Source organism: Typopeltis vanoorti, chromosome 13 (assembly GCF_054136105.1).
Source record: "Typopeltis vanoorti isolate ZY-2024b chromosome 13, IOZ_Tvanoo_1.0, whole genome shotgun sequence".
Classification (NCBI taxonomy): domain Eukaryota; kingdom Metazoa; phylum Arthropoda; class Arachnida; order Uropygi; family Thelyphonidae; genus Typopeltis; species Typopeltis vanoorti.
In genome coordinates, this window is record NC_143561.1 from 64,804,643 (window position 1) to 64,824,728 (window position 20,086).

Sequence of the window (20,086 nt, forward strand, 5' to 3'; positions counted from 1 at the left end):
TTACACTTTACACATTACTCTCACTCCTTGTCAGTAAGAATTTCAAGAAGTTTCTTCCAAATAAATCACTACACACATTTTTTTAATTAATACAATGGATAGGAACATAAGCTGCCATGCCAGCCTAGTTGGCCGAATGGTTAGCGTATCTGCTCTCCAGCCAAAAGGCTCCGGGTTCGAATCCCACTGTGGGCATGGATTTTTGTGATTTGTGAAAATAGTGGTGGTCGGTAGTAGATGGCGCTGGTGTATATGAAGGTAGTTGCGATAGTTGTAGCACAGGTGCCATCCCCTCGATGAGCCTTTGGACTCCCTGTAGGTGGTGTGTAACAATAATAACAACAAATAATTATAAATAATAACAAATGGAATAACAACTTACATGATAAAAACTTTATGATAAAATTTTAAAATCATGATAAAAATTTATCATGTAAGTTATTCCATTATTATTTATTTACTTTTTTTCGTGGATCACAAAACTGTTACCACAATAGCACTGTATATAAGCAAATGGTTAGGAAGAAAGAACGAGTCTGTTAACATTTTTCTTGAAAAGCTGGGGTCATATTCATTGGGAAAAATGGTATGGGAGAGGTGGTTCTAAAGAACAACAGAAGGAAGTGCACAGTGAGTTGAAATGAGTATGGATGTTCACCAATGGCTACTCATGTTCTTACATCATCAGAGGAAAGGGAAGAAATAGTATGGCCAGTTCAGTGAAGCACTGCCTGTGATGTTTATTTAAGGTTTCATGGTGAAAGGACTAGTATGGTCATATTGCAAGGTAAAAATAAGGTAAAAATAACTTGATAAATAAACAAAACCATAAATAGGTACAGATACGAATATAAAAAGGTAGTGGGAAAAAGTATATGCAGAAACAAATGTAAAAAAAAGATAAAACAACCTAAAAGTCTATGTAAAAAACAACATTCTATAAATTCCCACTATATGTGAACAGCTTAGTGTATGCCTGCTCTCATCTTCCACAAAAAAGACATCTGAAAAATTTATATTTATATTATTTTCAAAAAAAAAAAAAGAATATAAATATAATTGGAATAGCAGAGGAACAAGATCTATAATTGATTATATCATTACTAATCAGAAACTAGTTCCACATATGAGGGATGTGTACCTGTTTACAGAGGAAGTGTAAATTTTTCAGATCATTATTTAATAGACTCTAAAATAGAAATACTAGCAAAATGGAGAAAGGAAGTAAATAAGAAAAACAAGAAATAAAACAAGCATAAAAGTATATCTATTACAAGAAGAAAGCATTAGAATGCTAAATCAATCACGATTAACAGATTACCTAAAAGAAGCCTAAATCAATGAAGATATAGAAGGAAAATGGAAAACTTTAATAAAGATAATCCATAAAGTAGCCTCTGAAGTATTTGGAAAGAAAAATAAAATATTAAAAAAGAAAAACATTAAAAATCTGAAACACAGATAAAAAAAATGCAATAAAAGAAAAACAAATGGCATACAAATCACTCCTTCAGCCACATACAAAGAAAACAGAAGAAATATACATAAACAAAAGAAATATAATAACTAATGATTAAGGATTTGACAGCGTACACTAGAAATATAAATTAAATAAACTTTAATATATACTTTCCGATATTTTGGCAAATGTCACGTTGCCATTTTCTTGGGAACTTATTACAAAGACACGTGCACACAAGTACTACATAACAAGAAGCTAGGAAGTTAATGTTTTCCTAAAGTCCTGATGGAGCCCCCCCTGGCAGACTATATTGGTAGTCTTTGGCCTTTGGGCTGAAGTTCTGATAAATGTTTCCCAAATTTGGGGCAGTCTCATGCATCCAAATTTGTTGAGGTTTGGCATGTTCCTAAGGGCTGAGGCTGATTCCATGAATAGTCTTTCATATTTGAACTTGCTGCGGTGTATTACTGTGGCTTTCTTCCATCTTATTCTGCGGAGAGTATCCAGAGCATGGTCTCCAAGCCCAGAGTGGCTGTACTTGTGAAATCGGATGTAATCCTTGTGTTCTGAAATTCTGATATTTGCTGTCCTGCCTGTTTGGCCAAAGTAGACAGTTTACAGCTGCAAGGGACCTGGTATACACCAGGTAGGTCTAGGGGAAGTGGTTGGTCTTTAGTGGAGCGGATAAGGGATGCCAATTTTCTATGTGGTCTGTAACAGGTGGTCAAGTCATGTTTTTTTTAAAATTTTGTTGATTTTTTCCGAGGTGCCTCGGATGTAGGGAATGGTGATGGATCCATAATAATCTTTTTTGTGAAGGGGAGGGGGTGGTGGGTTGTGGATAACTGGGTTAAGTATTTTTTGGATTCTTTTGGGGGGGTAGCCATTGGCTGAGAAAGTGTCACGGATGTGATTTAGTTCAGTAGTTAGGGCTTGATCATTAGAACAGATTATTTTTGCCCTGTTGAATAGTGTCTTAATAACTCCATATTGTTGTGAGGGGGGGGGGGGTGATGGGATTGTTGGTGAATGTATCTACCTGTATGGATGGGTTTTCTATAAACTGAGAAAACCAAGGTTCCATCAGGTTGGTGGGTGACTAGTGTGTCTAGGAAGGGGAGGTTATTGTTTGCCTCTTTTTCCAGGGTGAACTTGATTCTGGGGTGTTGGTTGCTTAAGTGTGTTAGGAAGGAGAGGAGTGAATCTGGGCCATGTGGCCAAATTGCGAACACATCATCAATGTAGCAAAGCCATATGGTAGGTTTTTGTGGGGCTGAGTTTAAGGCTTTCTCTTCAAAAGTCTCCATAAAGAAGTTAGCCAAGGGTGGGGAAAGTGGTGATCCCATGGCTGTCCCCCTCTATTTGTTTGTAGAATTTTTCCTGCCAAACGAAATAGCCTGAGTTCATTGTAAACTGAAATAGGGCTGAGATATCGGGAGGAAATTTAGCTTGGATTAGCTCTAGGGTTTCTTTGAGGGGGGGGGGGGCATTCGTGAATAAGGAGGAGACGTCAAAACTGACCATTATGTCATTATGTTGAAGTGTGAGGTTTTCTATGCTGGCTTTGAAGTGGGCTAAGTTTTTTTATGTGTGATGGTGTGTTGCCAGTATAGTGTGAGAGCACTTTGGCTAAATGCTTGGCTAGTTTATAAGTGGGGGAATCAATGCCATCCACTATGGGATGCAATGGCACATTATCTTTATGTAAATTAAGTATAATTTCTGGGAAATTCCCATGCTACTCCTCTTAAACACTATTAATATAATTAACGGGCTATTTTAGCCTGTTTTTGTTTAGAAGCGTCCCTTATATTTAATACATTGGCTAACCTAACTCAAAAGGGGTATATATATATATATATTTTAGGGCATTATGGGCGAGTATAGAAGGCAATTATGGCAGAATAAAAAATGTGGAAAAATTATGTACATACCTTGATTTTGGTTTAAAGATGCCTTCTAAATCCAAGCTCTTGTTGAAAGGTTGTGTGTAAACGGGGGGGTGTCCCTGTATTCTGTGGTTTGTTTTTCTTTTTGATGTTACGATGTTTTTTCGTGTTCAGATATTCTGGCATGGGAATATCTGAACACGAAAAAACATCGCAACATCAAAAAGAAAAACAAACCACAGAATACAGGGAAGACTGAAATTGCAGCTCACGCCCTTGAACTAAAACACATCCCCCAAATTGACAAAGCCATAATCATTGACAAACAAGAAAACGAAACGATGCTTAGAATATCCGAAACTATTGCCATAAAATGCGATGGTAATTCTATCAACGTCCACCGCCCCTACCTAATTTCCGAATGTTGGACGTTCCAAAACTTACAAATTAAGCCACGCCTCCGGCCATCTAGCGACAAGAAAAGCCCAAATTTGGCAGATACATCCTGCAGCCTTGACATAGCCCTACAGTCATTCCCACAAAGTTCCGACGATGGTCAGACGATGACCGAAACGGTCCACACTCCGTAAACCCTTGCCCCAGTTTCCAAATAAGGATACCCTTCCCCTTCTCCCCCCCCCCCTCTCCCCACAACAAAATATATATATATATTTATATATATATTATTAATAGTAACCCAGGTTCCCAAACTTATTCCCCATGTCTCAAGTACATCCCCATGTTCTTTCCCCCCCCCCCCCCCCGTTTACACACAACCTTTCAACAAGAGCTTGGATTTAGAAGGCATCTTTAAACCAAAATCAAGGCATGTACATAATTTTTCCACATTTTTTATTCTGCCATAATTGCTTTCTATACTCGCCCATAATGCCCTAAAATATATATATATACACCCCTTTTGAGTTATGTTAGCCAATGTATTAAATATAAGGGACACTCCTAAACAAAAACAGGCTAAAATAGCCGTTAATTATATTAATAATTATCTTTATGTATTTTTGGGAGCCCATATATGCGGGGGGATCTAGAGTTATAGGGTTTCAGTCTGTTGGTAATCTCCACAGCCCAAGAAGTGACCTTCTTAAGGAGCCTATGGAGTTTTCTAATTTGAGAGTTGGTGGGATTATATTCAATAGGGAGGTAAGTGGATCGATCTAATAGTAAGGCCTTGAGCTTACCTGTGTAGTCATTAAGTTGAGTACCACAGTGCCGTTTCCCTTATCCGTTCTTCGGTGATCACTATTTCTTTGTTTCTCTTCAATTCTTGTAGTGACTTGTATTCACTAATGGATAAGCTGGATTTCGGAGGCTTTGCTTTTGTGAGAACACAGGCTACATCCAATCTGATATCGTTGGCGATGTGGTTTGGGAGGTGGCGAATCCCGCATTCAATTTGGCTCATTAATTCCTCAGCCGGTAATTTCTTAGGAGCAATGGCGAAGTTGTGACCACGTGACAGAGCGTTGAGTGCTTCAGGCTTCAGGGTTAATTGATGAAAGGTTAACTACAGTGTTGGTTTGTAGTTTAGGTTTGGACGCCGAGTTCTTTATTAATCTATCAAACTTGTTGATATGTCGGCTCCGTATTCGTTCGAATTCTTTATTAGCCGCCGTACACGAGACGTCATGTAGGACTGACCAAAGCTCATGATTAAGCGTATGTGAAAACTCATTTTCTAGTGCTAATATAGCTCTGTTTATGTCGGCTAGGGAACCGCATGTAGCGGTAATTTGCTCCCTAAGTAAAGCCTGGCTAGCCCGGTTGTAGATACAGAGAGCTTTCTGTGAGACGAAGCGGTGTTTAAATTTAACACAGTTAGGGATGACTTGATTATCCCGGCAGTGTTTTAGGAATGCTAGACGGTTAAGTTGTCTGGATAACTTTAGCTTCAGTTTGCCGTAATGGCGGGCCTTGAGTGCGAAGGAATCTCCATGGATGATCATTATTCTTGTTGAGAGGCTTATACGCTGGTTATACATGATAACTAATAATTAAGGACTTGATAGCATACACTAGAAATATAAATTAAATAAACTTCAATATATACTTTCCGATATTTCGGCAAACGTCACGTTGCCATCTTCTTGGGAACTTATTACAAAGACACGTGCACACAAGTACTACATAACAGCAAATGAGAACAGAAGCTAGGAAGTTAACGTTTTCCTAAAGTCCTGATGGTGCCCCCTGGCAGGCTATATTGGTAGTTTTTGGCCTTTGGGCTGAAGTTCTTCTGATAAATGTTTCCCAAATTTGGGGCAGTCTCATGCATCCAAATTTGTTGAGGTTTTGGCATGTTCCTAAGGGCTGAGGCTGATTCCATTAATAGTCTTTCATATTTGAACTTGCTGCAGTGTATTACTGTGGCATTCTTCCATCTTATTCTGTGGAGAGTATCCAGAGCGTGGTCTGCAAGCCCAGAGTGGCTGTACTTGTGAAATCAGATGTAATCCTTGTGTTCTGAAATTCTGATATTTGCTGTCCTGCCTGTTTGGCCAAAGTAGGACAGTTTACAGCCTTAAGAACATGCCAAACCTCAACAAATTTGGATGCATGAGACTGCCCCAAATTTGGGAAACATTTATCAGAAGAACTTCAGCCCAAAGGCCAAAAACTACCAATATAGCCCGCCAGGGGGAACAATCAAGACTTTAGGAAAACGTTAACTTCCTAGCTTCTGTTCTCATTTGCTGTTATGTAGTACTTATGTGCATGTGTCTTTGTAATAAGTTCCCAAGAAGATGGCAACGTGACGTTTGCCGAAATATCGGAAAGCATATATTAAAGTTTATTTAATTTATATTTCTAGTGTATGCTGTCAAATCCTTAATTATTAGTTATCATGTATAACCAGCGTATAAGCCTCTCAACAAGAAAAAAGAAATATGGCTAAAACCATAGTACAGAAAGCTTACCAAGATTCTTAGGACAGATTTATTGATAAATAGAGGAACACATACATAGAAAAAAAGATATAGCCTACAAAAGATTAAGGAAATTAAACAACGAAGAAAGAGATACAGCACAAATCAATATAATACAAGAGAAACAAAGGATAGAACATTATAAAAATTTATGGTATGACCCAAATTTAATAACAGAAAATAATAATTAAGAAATCAGCACTGATATAGAACCAATAAAATTGGAAGAACTAAAAAAAAGTTATAAAGGTATCAAAAAATAGAAAATCAACTGGAATAGATGGCATAAATACAAAACTTTGGAAATATGGAGAAGAATATTTACATCACAGATTCTTAAAATTATGTTACAGTCTCCCTTAGACACCACTCCTCAGCACTCTGCTAGAGGAAACTTCATCAATGGGCCCGCTACCCATTTGGAGAGGTGTTTAGGGGCAGCGTAAAGAAATGGTTCTGCAAAAGGACGGAAATGGCAACGACAACGGCACCAGACTATGGCTTTAGGCAACTGGAACATCTTCTCTCTGACAGGGAAGGAGTTGGAATTGGTTGAGGAAGCCAAGCGCTACCGGCTAGACTTAGTCGGGCTTTCTTCAACCAAGAGGAGAGGCTCTGGAACTGTCGACCTGGATAAGGGGTGGAAGCTCTACTACTCTGGTGTGAGCCCGACAATGTCTGCTCAGGTGGGTGTGGGGATACTCACAAGCCCCCAGCTGTCAGACTGTGTTGCTGAGTGGATTCCATTGGGGGGACGGGTATGTGTATTAAGGCTTCAGATGAAAAACCATGATTTGGCTGTGGTGCAAGCCTATGCACCTAATCTGGAATCAGAATACTCTGCCTTCCTAGAGGAAGTGGACGCTGCTTTTGACAGGGTGGCAGACATGGAATCAGTCCTGCTAATGGGCGACTTCAATGCACATGTTGGAACAGATGACCAGACATGGAGGGGTGTGGTTGGGAGGAATTGTGCCCCTGACCTTAATGCAAATGGGTTGAAATTATTGGACTTCTGCTGTACTAATAGCTTGTCCATAATGAATACCTTCTTCCAGCACCGAGAAGTCCATAAGTATACCTGGTACAGGGATACACTAGAACAAAGGTCTCTGATTGACTTCTTTATAGTCTCAGCAGACCTATTTTCCTCAGTGTTGGACGTTCGTGTGAGAAGAGGGGCAGAATTGTCAACTGACCACCACCTTGTTGTGTGCACTCTACGGCTTCAGAAACCAGATGCTACCATCAACGCTGGTAGGCCTAAGCAGCTATACCGCGTGAAATGGGAGACAATGGAAAATGAAGCTGTGAGGAAGAATTTTGCAGATGACATTTCCTCCAGGTTCAAAGAGATTCCCAAGCATACTGCAGATGTTGAGGAGTGGGAGCTGTTCAGAACAGCTGTCACTGCCTCTGCACTCTCATGGTGTGGCAGAAAGCGGCTCGGCGTGGCAATGGGCAGTGAGAAAAGGATACCTTGGTAGAACCAAGAAGTCCAAAAAACTGTCCGGGCAAAAAATGAGTCCTACCTAACATGGCTTAGAGTCAGGTCACCTGAGATACGTTTGCAGTATGCTGAGGCACGAAAAGCTGCTGCTAAGGCAGTAAAGACAGCAAAGCAGAAGGCTTGGGAATCCTTTGGAGAAAGATTAGATTCATCCTATGCAAATGCAAACAAAGTATTCTGGCAGACCATCCACCACCTTCGAGGGAGGAAATCATGCACAGCAAGGATAATTAAGGCCTCTGATGGTGCACTTTTAACAACTGAGAAGGATATCCTTTGATATCCGAGAAGGATATGATTTGAGGAATACTTTGAGAGCCTTCTTAACCCGGGTGGCCCAGCAGTTGTGGACATCCAAGAGGTGCAGATCGGGGCAATGACTAGTCTCACAGCAGAAGAGGTCCATTTAGCAATAAAATCGCTAAAATCAGGCAAGGATACTGGCGATGATGAAATTTGGCCCGAAATGCTAAAAGCCTTAAATCGAGACGGTGTTCTCTGGCTGACTCGAGTGTGTCAGGCTGCTTGGATATCTGGGCGAGCACCAAAGCAATGGCAGACAGGCATAATAATACCAGTCTTTAAGAAGGGAGACCAGAAGGATTGCAGTAACTATTGTGGCATCTCTCTGCTCAGCCTGTCTGGGAAAGTGTATGCTAAGTGCTTGGTCAATAGTTGAGTCAAAGTTCCAGGAAGAACAATGTGGCTTTCGTCCTGGTAGAAGCACAACTGACCAAATCTTCACTTTAAGGCAAGTCTTTGAGAAATCTTGGGAATATGCCAAGAATGTCTACACACGTTTTGTGGACTTGGAGAAGGCATATGACTGGGTTCCTCGGGATAAGCTTTGGCAAGTAGTACAGGAGTATGGAGTGGATGGTCAACTATTAGCTGCCATCAAGTCCCTGTATGAATGCCCAGAGTTTTGTGTCAGGGTAAACAGCACAAAGTCTGAACCTTTCACAGTCTCCTGGCAGAGGCCAAGAGTGTGTTCTGTCACCCCTCCTTTTCATAATATTTATGGACTGGATTGATAGGCACAGCCGAGGCAGTGAGTGTGTCAGAATTGGAAAATGTAGCATTGGACCTAGTTCTGCTTAGCTCTTCCACAGATGACCTCCAGTGGACCCAGGATAGGTTTGTAGCTGTTTGTGCAGACGCCGGAATGAAGATCAGTGTGGCCAAAACTTAAACATTTGTGGTCCCAAGACAACCATCCCTGTCCACTCTAAATGTAAGTGGAGTCCCAATGAGACAGGTGGAGAAGTTTAAATACCTTGGGTCCATATTCACGAATGATGGAAAATGGGACGTAGAGCTAGATACTCGAATTGGCTCAGCAAGCTTGATATTGCGGGAGCTTGGTCGTTCAGTAGTATTGAAATGGGAGTTAAGCCAGAAGGCAAAGCTGGCTGTCTTCAATACAGTCTATGTCCCCATCCTCACCTATGGTCATGAGAGTTGGGTAATGACCGAAAGAATGCGGATACGAATCCAAGCGGCTGAAATGAGGTTCCTTCGAGGGGTTGCGGGGCTGACAAAACTCGACAGAGTCAGAAGCTCTGCAATTCGGGAAACCCTCAATACTCAACCGCTGCTTCTCCGTGTTGAGAGATCACAGTTACGCTGGTACAGGCACCTGGTCAGAATGCTACAAGAGAGGCTCCCTCGGCAGGCCACGTGGAAGGCCAAGGACTCGCTGGATAGATTATATCCAAAACCTTGGGTGGACACGTTTGGGAACCCCACCAGAACACCTGAACTTGGTGGCAGAGGATCGTGACCATTGGAAGTTCCTCTTGCAGCTTTTGCCCCCACAACCCAATTAGGAAGAGTGGGCCTTGAAGATGTATGTATGTATTCTTAAAATTAATAAATAACTGTTGGAGGAAATGTGAGGCTTCATCAGATTGGTTAAAAGCTAAGGCTATATCTATATTTAAAAAAGGAAACAGATAATTGTAGAAATTACAGAAGAATACGTTTATTAAATACAGGTTACAAAATTTACAGTAAAATCCTGAATAAAGACTTAGAAATATTGCAAACAATCTACTCTCAGAAGAACAAAATTGTTTCAGACATGGAAGTTCATGTGTAGACAATGTTTATGTGCTAAAACAAATTACTGAAAAAGGACAAGAATTTAATTAGCTCATATGACCTTTATAGATTATGAGAAAACGTTTGATAAAATACACAAAAACTATAGAATATATATATAAAAAAACAAGGATATCCATTACATTTGATAGAAGCTGTACAAAGCTTATATAAAGATACAAAAAATACAGTTATAGTTATGTAATAAATTAACAGAAGAGATTGAAATTAATCAGGGTGTCAGACAGGGATATAACTAATCTCCAGCTGTCTTCAATAAATATATATTGATCAGATTATTAAAATATGGAAAACAACAATAAAAGAAGGTATCCAGTTAACCAAAAGAACCGTTATCAATGCAATGCAGTATGCAAATGATCAAATTATATCACAAAGCAATGAAGATGGCCTCAAAAATCACTTTACGAATTAAACAAAATAAGCCAACAATACAATCTAAAATTTTAACAAAAGAAAACAAAAGTCATGGCATTTAAAGGTTGGGATCATGTTAGATCAAAAATACGAATGGTATCAAAAAATTTTGAGACTAGGTTTGTAACACGCCAACAGATGGCAGCACAAGGCTGCATGTGCAGTCACAGGGAGCACCTACCTTCATAAGTCAGTGTGCCAAAAGACATCGTTTTGTGTACATCGAGAGCTGCACAGCTGATGCTATTCTGACCACCTGCGTTACCACATCTGAGATTTCATCATTGTCAGCAAGTTAGAACAAAGAGCAAATGTGAAATTCTGCATGAAACTGGGCAAATCTGCCATAGAGACGTTTGACATGATTTAACAAGTTTACAGCGATGCTGCAATGAGTCGTCGTTCGAGGTGTTCTGAGAGAGGACATTTGGCAAAAGCAACCAGATCTATGGCGCGCGAAAAACTGGATGCTCCATGACGACAATGCACCCTGTCACCGAGCTCTCCTCACACGAGTTTCTCGCCAGAAACAACATGATCTCACTTCCACATCCACCTTACTCGCCAGATTTTGCTCCTGCAGACTTCGCCCTCTTCCCGAAGATGAAGATCCAGCTCAAAGGTCACCGTTTTGACACCACTGTGAAGATCCAAGCGCGAATCGCAGAAGGTGCTTGACATGCTTCAAAAAGAATACTTCCAGGACACATTCCAGAAGTGGCAAGAACGCTGGGAGCACTGTATTGATATGCAAGGGGACTATTTTGAATATGATAGTGTGTAAACGTAGATAAATAAAGTAATTTCTCATAAACAGAGCTAGTCTCGAAACTTTTTGATACCACCTCGTAGTTATAGAAAATAAAATAATAGAACAGATGACAGTTTAATTATTTAGGCTGCATAATAACATATCTAAATGATAAAAATATAGATGAAAAAATAAAGAAATGTCAGAAAATCTGTGGAACAATTAAAAGGACAATGAATAAAAGAACAAAACGAGAAACTCAACAAAAATTTTATGAAGTAATGGCCACTCCCACTCTGTTAAATGGTTCAGAAACATGGACGGTTAAAAATGAAAGGAAAATACAAGCTGCAGAGATGAGATTTTTAAGAACAATTAAAAGATGCACAAAATTGGACCATATAAGAAATGAAGGCATCAGAAAAGAACTAGATATTTATAACATAAATGAAAAGATCAAGGAATATACAGAGAAATGGAAAGAACATCTATTTGGGATGTAAAGATATCAGCTACCAAAACAGGTGGATAGATATAGACCAAAGGGAAAGCGAGAGAGATTAGAAGACCAGCGACAAAATGGAAAAACCAGTGACACCAGAACAGGCAAATGCCTAATCCTTGAAGAGAAAAAGTATAAATAAAAATAATCTAAAGTGTCTATATATACAGTGAAAAATATAATGTTATTAAAATTTAAAGACACATGAGACAATTAAGCTTTATCAGACTCACCATAAAATCTGCCTGAATGTATACAGCTCAGATAGATTACAAATATGGCTAAATTAGTGACTGCGTTCATTAACCAAATGAGGATAGTCAATTTAATCATGATTGATGGTAAGTCCAGCACCACAGAACTTACAAAGAAGTATGTCATCATCCCTTAAAAAGAAGGAGTCTGTGCAAGATGTCTATGATCTATGCCAAGCTAAAAAAAGAACTTTTTCTTTAGTGTTCCTGCATAGACTGGGCTGCCACAATTTACTTTCAGGCTTGATTTGATAGAGCTTATTATTGGTCTCTCTCTCTCTCTCTCTATTCTATGATAAATGCCTCTGAGATAAAAGTTTGTTTTATCTAATCAAGTGTAGGGTGCAGGCAGATAATGGAAAACTCAGAAACAAGTTGACCAAGCTGTAGTATCTGCAGCTTCATTTCCCTTAATCCCAATGTGGCTTGGAATCCAAAAAAAAAAAAAAGTGTAGCTTTCATAACTGAGAAAGGACATGTTTGATTTGAAAGAGCACTAGATGTTTCTATATTTCTAGTATTCTTATTGCATATTCTTATATAGTGTTTCCTATATTCTTATAGGAAACACTGTGAATCTGTACATATTATGCTCCTTTGGAAGCAATGCTTATGTAGTTTAATGTGAGTTCTATACATACTTCATAGCAGTAAAGTTGTTACATTCTAGTGGGATCTGAGCAGATACTGTGCTGTCTGGGAAGACAGCAGAAGATCCTACTAGAGCCTATGATTTTGAACCTCAGTGTAAACAGCCACAAAATCAAAGTATTCAATTCTATGAGCTTGAAACAGATGCTAGTAGACAATGAGGGTGGAGGGGGGGGGGGTTCTATTTTGATACCCTGCAGAAAGCGAAATTTGCATGCCGGTATGTATGAATGCCACTGTGGAAGTGGATTTAGTGGCATCTGTAATATGTTCTCTACTCCAATATCTAGAGTTTGTAAGAGAGCTTTTATCTGCAAAGGATTGAACAGCAGTCTGATTGATGTTGCACAGATTCTCCCAACATGGGCCAAAAAATAGTTGGCCATATGGAATGGTCTGGCAAGGATTTATTTTTGAAGCATATAATATAATAGAGAAATACTGTCAGTGTAGAAGTGACAAAGGTAGTTCATTTGCCTCAATCTACAAACTAAGGATTGATGAAGAGCAAAATGCTCCAGTTGCTATTCTTAAGGTTTGTTGAACAGTATCTAGCTATCGCAGGGTATCTGGCAGAAGCATAGACTTAGGATCCGTAATCAAGTTTTGATCTAATCAGTACCCTGTACAATTGAAGCAAAGAACATCTGCTTAAGAAGTGGAAAATAGGATATGAAGAATATTCATGGCACTTATCTTATAAAGGGAGGAAAATGAGTTTCAGATATGAGCCTCCAAAAACTTGGCTCCTAGTACAACTGGGATCAGTTTCTTCCTGTCTGAGTTCTGGATAAAAATCAAGACCACAACTGCAACAAAAATGCACATAAACTGTCTTCTGCTGAAAAAATCTGAACCCATTTGCAATCACCCATCTTGAAATAAGTTCAATGGCTTACTGCAGCTGTCTTTCAATGACTCTCATATTGCATGATCATCAACACAGAAAGCATTACTTGGAGCATAGGTTGAAGAAAGTTGCTTGGTTATCAAGTTAACTTTCATTGCAAAAACTTGGACTTGCTCCTCTTGGGTGGTATACTGGATGTTTCAGACTTGGAAGGGTTGGAGAGGGAAAGTTCTTGATAAAAAGAGGGAGAGTTTCCTCTGAAAAATTCCCAAAAATTGTAGAGGTCTTTCACTATTCCTAATCTCCAAGCATTGTATGTTTTTTACATATCAAAGAAAATTGATATCAAGAGCCCTATGTTTTAGGAAGGCATCTCTAATGAATGCTTCTATCCAAACTAGATGATTCCGTTTGTAGAATGATATTTGAAGAAGACAGATTGTGTTCTAGAAAAAGAACTATTTGTCTCTCTTGAGAAACCATAAAAGGCAAGAGTTAACCATTTTTTCCAGAATCTTATACAACAGCTGGTAACAACTGGACGATAGTTTTACTGAGAATTTTGCATCCTTTCCTGGCTTTGGAAAGGTAATAATAATACCCTTTTGCCAGTTATCCAGAATCCTGTTATCACAGAAGATTCTGTTGAAAAAGGTGAAGCAGTTGATGGGTGTTTAACCATCTCGTAATAGATGTTATCTAGTTCAACAGTAGCTGGGAAATATTTAAGAAAAGCAGCTTTCATTTCTTCTTTTGTGAATGACCTGTCATATTCTACAGTACCATTCAAAGAAAACAGGATCTGTTTTCTTTCTGTTTTTTGCATTTTTGGACAAGAAGCTCCAGTGGATAAGAAGATAGTACTGATGTTTTTGCAAAAAATCTCCCCAAATGTCTGCAATTGTGTTGTGTTGACAACTGTGGATCCATTATATGTTTAAGAAAAGAGCTAATGGTGTAATCTGCCTTTCATTTTCCAGATTTTATATTATACTTCTTTGGCTCTTGGATGATCTTGTTACAAATGTATATTGGATCCAGGAGTCCTTCTGGCTCTGACCATGGATATGTCATGCTCAGGCATGACACATCCATCTAACATTTCTAACAAATATTGAAAGAAATTGGTTTGTTGTTGTTGTGGGATATCTGCAGAAGATACTTTATGCTTTCTTCTGAACTTCCATGGCTACTGAGTAATCATCATTCCACTATGGCTTAGGGAAACATGGAAACCAATTACATGTTTTAGGAATTGGAGTTGTTGCAGCTTTTGTAATGCACAGCCACATGGTTCCAATGCATCACTGATAGGAATGATCAGATTATTGCAGAACTGAATTCTTTTAAAGTAGAGAAGGTAAGCCAGTCAATTCTTACTGAAGTTTTCATTGTGATATCCGTGATATAGTACATCGTTGTCCATGTAAAAAGGGCGATATCATGGGGAAATTGTCAATCCCATATAAGTCATGTTCAATTTCTCACTTGAACAGTGAGAAGAGGGAGAGTGAACAGACAGTTAAGTTGATGGCAGTGAATATTCAAGTAGGCAGTGAAAGAAAGTGTTGCTTCTGATGTAGCTCAACAACTCCTCCTCTGATGATTGTTCAAGCACTACTCTATAGAGTACTGTGTCTGTTTAAATCCCCATTAAAGATAGAGGGGGGGAACTGCAATATCACATCATAAAGGCCATACTGAGGGGGAAAAAATCTGCTGCAGGAGAAAGATAGATCGAGCATACTTTTATCAGAGTTCTGACTGAGAGTTGGATGGCAACTGCCTTTATGTTGGTATTAAGTAGGACTAGATGAAAGGGAGATGTGGTTGCACACTAGGATGGTGACTCCTCTGTGGAGAGGCCCATTCCCTGTCCTGTCCTTATAAATGATGGCAACATTATGCAATGCTGGATCATCACTGTGTTCAGGTATGTTTCCTGTAGACAGAAAAATATTGCATATTCCATATTCTTCTGCAAGTGAGCCTTGATGCTGTCAATGTTTTGTGAGAATACACACAATTCCATTATAGGAATGTTTTATTTATTTATTTTTTTTTTTGGTGCTATAATCTAGCTTCATATGGTGAGAAGTTTGGTTTTCATTAGTCTTGAGTTTTTTCTTTACCTAGAATTGTGGATGGCCAGTGTCCATTTCTTCTTAGTCAGGAAAAGGATTCAAAACATCAAAAGTACAAAAGACATACTCTCTCACCTCTGATGTTACTTGGCTTATACGAAGTGCCATGTGCTTGTCACTTGTCTCACTATGGACAAACAGGAAGATCTGTAAATAAATGCATCTCTGAACATCGAGACCACATCCATCTTATCAAACCTCACAGATCTGGTCTAGGACAACATGGAGTTGAAAATGCCAACCACAGTATCCAATAGCAACACACCAAGCTACTACATTGATCCATATATAAACATAGCATTTGTAAAAAGAAAGTACTGAAGCCTGTCTCACTATCCCAAAAGTCTGGGAAATTATAATCCTCAGCTGTATAAAATAAATTTATCAGTTATATTTTAATTTAATTTAATTTCAGCCCAATAGTATTTAGTCCTTAAATGTCAAAACGGTGACAACAGTTGGACCATCGACCACAGACAAGATAAACTGGTGAAAGAACCAAGTGATGCCACTAGCAGCCACCATGAAGACCAGCATGCAGGCACCGCATAGGAAATGTGCAAGATCCATGCAGTCCAACATACAACTCACAAAACCCTACACATCCACTTCACCAACATCCGTGGCCTAAACTCCAACCTGAATGGTGTTCACTACCACCTACAGTCTACCAAACCTCACCTACTCTTCCTGGCAGAAACTCAAATCCCCCCCCCCCCAGCACCACTTATCTTAACCTTCCAAACTACTCACTCTTTAACAACTTTCGTATTAAGGGTCTGCACATACATCTGCTCTGACATACTTTGCCAGAGAGTACCCAACCTAGAATCACCCAACTTTGACCTTCTTTGGTTGAAAGTATCACTTCTCCACTCAGTCCACTTCATCAGCTGTCTCTATCGCTCCCCCAACACAAACCAACCACCCTGAGCTCTTTAATTTGCTTTCCCTAAAAATCGACTTTCTCGAATCCCACTTTCCCAGCAGCGAAATCATCCTCCTAGGAGATTTTAACGTCCACAACTAGCTGGCTTTCCTCCTCCAATTATACACATCTTGCAGGCAGAGATGCCAAAACATTTTCCTTCACTAATGACCTTACACAACTAGTCCAGATGCCAACCAGAATACCAGATAACCCAAACCACTCCCCCAAACACCCTAGATCTCTTCCTCATCAATGACCCCCTTCAAATACACAGTGAAAGTAGTGAACCCCCCCCCCCCCCAGGCAATTCTAACCACAACCTATTGCTCATCTCCTCCCTCATGCAATAACGTTTACACAGACATCCCCCATACAAGAGTAGTTTGGCACCATAACAGTGCCAAGTGGGACAGCCTCCACAACTTTTATGCAACATTCCCATGGTTGGACTATTGCTTCCGGCCTTCCAACCCAAACATATGCACCGAGCTTATTACCAAAGTAATCTCACCGGCATGAATACATACATTCCACACAGCACACTGAACTGCCATTCAATAACGAAACCTTGGTTCTCCAAAAGATGTACCAAGGCTGTAGAGATGAAAGACCAGACATACCACAACTGGCTGAAATCAAGAACCTCATCCTCCATCAAAGCTTACACCGAAGCCCATAATAGATGCAAAAAAAAATCAATGCTTCCAAAACAGAGTTTGAAAGAGCAAATAGCAGGAAATTAGCAGCCTGTCCAAATGACAGCCAAGTCTTTTGGTCTCTCACCAAAGCAATTGGCCATAACTTCTGTCCAACACTATTCTCACCCCTATCATACCCAGATGGCGCTATTGCATCATCACCCACAGAAAAAGCCAATCTTCTGGCTTCATACTTTGCTTCAAATGCATGCATTACTGACAATGGTAAATGTCCCCCAACCATTCCAGACACCCAACATACAATGCCCCTATATCATTTTGCCAGGATGAGGTCAGAAAAATACTGTCCAAATTAGACACAAAAAAGTCTCCTGGCCCTGATGGCATTCTCCCAACTGTTCTGAAAATTTGTGCTTCAGAACTGATCCCTATCCTATGTCACCTATATATACTCTCTTACTCCACTGGAATCTATACCACAAACTGGAAATTGGCCTATATTCAGTCCATTCCCAAGAAGGATGACAAGTCACTGCCAGCCAATTACCGCCCTATCTCGCTTACCTCAGTCCTGTCAAAGGTAATGGAAAAAATCATCAATTCCCAACTCCTACACTATCTTGAAGACACTCACAAAATAAATGACCGGCAGTATGGATTCCGCCACTGCCGATCAACAGGAGATCTACTCACATATGCCATCCATCTCTGGACAAATGCTATGGAGAAGTTTGGAGAATACCAAGTGGTTGCACTAGATATCTTCAAAGCCAGACCCACTGGGTCTGGCACAAAGGCCTACTAGGAGGCAAACTACATCATTCGGTCTGACCCAGGACTTCTGTAGCTGGATTGCCAGCTTTCTGTCTGGACGTACACTGCGTGTGATGGTGGACGGCTCCCTATCCTCTCACCTTTCAATTAATGCTCGGGGTCCCACAAGGTTCTGTCCTCTCACCAATCCTCTTCCTGCTATATACATCAATGACCTACTGCAATTGATCTCCAACCCAATACACAGTTTTGCAGATGACAGCACACTACACTCCTTGCTTGCATTTGATAAGCCTTACCCTTCACAACTCACCTCAACCTACAGAACATCAACCACCACCCTCAACTCCGATCTCCAAGCCATCCTACAATAGGGTTCGGATAACCTCATAAATTTCAACGCCAATAAAACTCAGTTCTGTACTATTTCCCCATAAAAAAGAACCATTTTTTCCCAGTATCCTTTTTGACGATACCCAAATTTCCAGACAGTTTGAGATCTCGCTTCTTGGAATCACCCTCACAACAAACATCTCCTGGCATAAACATATCACAACCATTGCATCCTCAGCCTCAAAAAAAACTAGGATTTCTCTTTCGCTCAAGACGTTACTTCACCCCCGAACAGCTACTAACATTATACAAATCACAAATCCGCCCAGCTATTGAATACTGCTCCCACATATGGAGGGTGGAACCCCTAAAAGCTCTCTCAAAATGCTCGACTCAATACAGAGGAGAGCAATTAGACTTATCAATGATCCATCCCTTACTAACTCTCTCTCCCCCACTTTCACACAGACGTATGGTCTCTGCAGTATGCATATTCTACAAATATTTCCATGGGAAATGCTCATCCGAAATAACATCAATAATTCCTCTGCTCAGTACAAAGCTCATTGGAATATGTGCAGCTGCTGCACAACATCCCTTCATAGTACACCTAAAAACAAACAAAACAAGTTTCTTTTCCTCTTCCTTCATCCCTGCAACTGCTGCACTGTGGAACAGTTTCCCACCTGCTGTGTTTCCCAAAGGAATACAATTTAAAGTCATTCAAATCAAATGTAAGCAAATTCCTCCTTTCCCAACCCACTACTCATACACGGTACTAATGTACTATAGGTTGGCCAACCAACCTCCTGTGTATGGGCTCAACATAAAAATAAAAAAATGCTACTCTATACATGGAGGGATGATTCTAATGTAAGCATGCGCACTAATGTGTGTGTGTGTGTGTTTTTAATGTAATTTCTATTGTTGTTTAATAACTGTACTGATGATGTCTTTTGATACTTAAGACGAAATATTTACATATTATTAAAAAGTTAATTCCTGTGGCATACATGTGAATTTATAGTTCATAAGTATAAACTAGTCTGAACATCTTGTATAAAACTAGCTCAGTGTTTTGACTAATTTCTTTCTTATTCCATACAAATTTATTTAACTGGTTGCCCAACATACTAGCTTTGCTTATTCTGTTGTCGATTTCCACATTTAATTTATTCTTCACTGAAAGCTGTAGCTAAACAGCTGAATGAAATATTTTTCTTGCGAAAAATTTTTCACAAGAAAAATTTTTTTTTTTCACCAAAAAAGTTCTTGTGAAATTATTTAAGTTAAGGGATATTACATCCCATATTGTTTCTTAGCCGAATAAGAAACTCAAAGAGTTTCATGCCGAATATAGAAACTATATAAAGTTCGGCAATTCCAACCTATAGTACATTAGTACCATGTATGGGTAGTGGGTTGGGAAAGGAGGAATTTGCTTATATTTGATTTGAATGATTTGAGTTCTGTTCGCTACAAACTTGGTATTAACTAGGTCTAACTATTCACTGATGAGACCTCAATAAAGGTTGAAACTGGTTTGGGCAGTGACCTTCTCTCATAATGTAGAACAGTAATACAGCTCCTAAGAGTTAAGTTCACATTATGGGTAAAAATCAAGAATAGTGATCAGAGCTTGCTCCACACTTACTATAAGTTGCCTCAGTTTGCACTACCAAATGGGTCAGGTGTTGCACTATCCAGGTATTTGCTTATGCTTGGAATCACCAAACTTTATATAGTTTCTATATTCAGCATGAAACTCTTCGAGTTTCTTATTCAGCTAAGAAACAACATGGGATCTAATATCCCTTAACTTAAATAAGTTCATGCCGCCGAATTGAAGCCTTTGGCTCTTCATATAATTAGTTCCTGTGAAATTTTGTT

The 20,086-nt window shown here is 39.5% G+C and overlaps 1 protein-coding gene across 1 annotated transcript in view; it reads right to left on the reverse strand.

Annotated features, from left to right (window-relative positions):
- The window catches only part of hiw (MYC binding protein highwire), a 1,014,282-nt gene that overhangs the window by 558,845 nt on the left and 435,351 nt on the right, over nucleotides 1-20,086 (reverse strand). The window lies entirely within an intron of this gene.